Source organism: Myotis davidii, unplaced genomic scaffold (genome assembly GCF_000327345.1).
Source record: "Myotis davidii unplaced genomic scaffold, ASM32734v1 scaffold573, whole genome shotgun sequence".
Classification (NCBI taxonomy): Eukaryota; Metazoa; Chordata; class Mammalia; order Chiroptera; family Vespertilionidae; genus Myotis; species Myotis davidii.
Genome location: NW_006285997.1, coordinates 7,580,782 through 7,583,599, shown reverse-complemented (window position 1 = coordinate 7,583,599; position 2,818 = coordinate 7,580,782). Strand labels below are relative to the sequence as shown.

The window sequence follows — 2,818 nt, the reverse complement described above, 5'->3', positions numbered from 1 at the left end:
CAAACATGATGTGTTTGGTTTAAAAGCAACAGAACATCTACAGATTGAAAGACAAATGCAACCACTTGATAATATTAGCAATATATTTACTAATAGAAATTATATATACTCCTCCCAATATTTGCTAAAAAGTGATGAAATCATATTAGAGAAATTGTTAAAGATGAATAACCTGTAATGTTTACAATTCATGAAACATCTTGACAGAGGAACAGAGCCCAGACCACTGTGTGTGTGTTTTTTTCTTTTTTAATCCCAACCTCAAAACCCTCTACCTCAAAATGAGAGGATTTAGATTTATACTTTTTGTTCCCACTCTATCATTATGTTCTCAACCTAGAGCATAAAATAATGGATCCATACTACATAAGTGGATCCTCCATGCATAGAAAAGCTAAGGAGCAGAGATATAAAATACAGTGCTCTCAATATTTTAAAGCTACAGTTGGAAAAATAGCATCATATTTTTAAATATTTTTCTTAAAGGTTAGGTTTCTTTCATGCACCAAACATTGCAAAGGTTGTTGAATAATATGAATTAAAAAAAAATAGAAAAAATGTGCAAAATCACACTATTTCATTATTTCAAAGCAGCATGATTTAATGGGGAAAGCACAGAAAAATAAATTATAAGGATACATTTTTTTAGTCTAAAATCTGCTATGAAGCCCTGGCTGGTGTGATTCAGTTGGTTGGAGCATCATCCCATTTACCAAAAGGTGGCAGGTTTGATTTCAGATCAGGGCACATACCAAAGTTACCAGTTCAATTCCTGATTGGGTGCCTATGGGGGTCTCCCAATCAATGTTTCTCTCTCACATCAATGTTTATCTCTCTTCCTCTCTCTCCATCTTCCTTCCTTTATCTCTAAGAAAATAAATAAAAAGCTATTGTTTTAAAAAAAGAAGCAAGGTGGACAGAATTGCTTTAAAAAATGCATCGGTAAATAAAATAAGCTACTAATTAGTCATTTTATGCCATGACCACTTCATTTGTGAAAACAGAATAACCCCACAGATCACAACGATAAATTGGCTTAAAGTACAATAAAAGTATATCTATATTAAGCATACTTAATAAAATAAGAGATCTTCCCTCCTTATTCTTTCCTCCTTCTGTTCCTTCCTCCCTCTCTCCTTCCCTCCCTTACTCCCTTCCATCTTTCCCTGCCTCTCTCCTCCCTGAATCATAATGATAAAAGTTGAGGATAATTTCTAGAACTCTGACAACAAGTTTAAATTTTGAATAAGTTTTTTCTTTTCTTTATAAAAGCAGGAGATCATTGCTTCTTATTAATCTCAGTAGAGTTATTTAAATAACTTTGAATACATAAAGTTAAACAATTTGAAATCCAAGTAAAGATGTTCCATGAAATCAAAAAGAATGCTTTAATTATGCCTTGAATATACTCAGTCTGATTACAGTGAATATTCCTCACAAAAGTAGTCTTGTCATTTCATTAACAAAGGAAGGTGAGTTTATTTATGAGACATAACAAAGAAAACTGGAATCTTACAGACCTGTTTAATGGCATCCTAACAATACAATGCCTAATAATAGAGCCAAACAACAAAACTATTAATAGGCAAAAACAATCCCAAGAAGAAAGAATAACATAACATTTGAACCCGCAGGTCAAAATAATGTGTTTACGAAATTATCACAGTGTCTGACTTTCATTTTTTATTTTTTATATACAACATAGCTATTTAAATGAGTGTGAATGTGCTATGAAATGCTAGATTCAGAATTTTAAAATTTATTTCTATTTTTCGGTTATCGTAACCATGCATCTTGATTCTAAAATGTACACATTCTGTTGTCTTAGTACAGGCATATAATTCACACAATATTGATCTGAATGTCTTCTCAGGAAGCAGATCACAGCAAGAAGCATCTGATGTGCCTTATTAAAAAAAAAAAATCACCCTTTCACCAGTCTATTTGTCTTTGTAAAGGATGGCTGTATAATTGAAAGAAAAGGTGTGCTTTAGTGGAAATATCGCCAGACTTGAGTTCCGAAAACTTTACTTTGATCCCTGGCATTATCCGTTATTATCTCTGACCTTGGCTCGAGCTCTTAAATTTCCTGGATCACAGTTTTGGCAAATATATAACAGGAATTGAAATGATACATCAAGTGTTCTGGAAGAAAAATCAACAAATAACTTCTGAGACAGTGTCTCACTCATAGTAGATATGCAATCATTACTTGGTGATGTGGCTTTAAGATGACTCAGAAGACCTAGAATATAATCACAATTCTTTTCTGAATCTTCGTATAAAGTTTGGCTGGTATGTACTTTATGTGAAAGTATTAGTTTGCTAGGGCTGCCCTAACAAAATACCAAACACAGGGTGACTTAAAGAGAAATTTATTTTCTCGCAGTTCTGGAGCCTAAAAATTTAAGATCAAGGTGCCGACAGGTTTGATTCCTCCTGAGGCCTTTCTTTTTGGCTTGCTGATTGCCACCTTCTTGCTGTGTCCTCACATGCTTTCTCTCTGTGCACACATATCCCTACTATCTCTCCCTCTTCTTATAAGGACACTTGCCACACTGGATTAGAGTCTACCCATGTATCGACATTATAGGAATGTTACTTAAATATTGTTGAGATAGAGAAAAAAAGGGAGAGGCTGGTAGAACAACTCTCTGGCTGGGCTTGATAACTGGAAATTCTGAATCATCTTTTGTTTTAAAAGAGAAAAAAAAAAACACAGAAAAGGGAGTCATCTTTTCTCAGTCACATTCATGAAATGGCAGTATATAAACTTTTAATGCATGAGGTAATATTTTAATAGTTTATTCTCCTCTTT

At 33.5% G+C, this 2,818-nt stretch overlaps 1 protein-coding gene across 1 annotated transcript in view; it reads left to right on the top strand.

The window, feature by feature from the left end:
* Positions 1 to 2,818, top strand: part of LOC102757107 (inactive N-acetylated-alpha-linked acidic dipeptidase-like protein 2) — a gene marked incomplete at its 5' end in the record, with an annotated part of 304,189 nt that overhangs the window by 62,094 nt on the left and 239,277 nt on the right. The gene's annotated exons all lie outside the window — the stretch shown is intronic.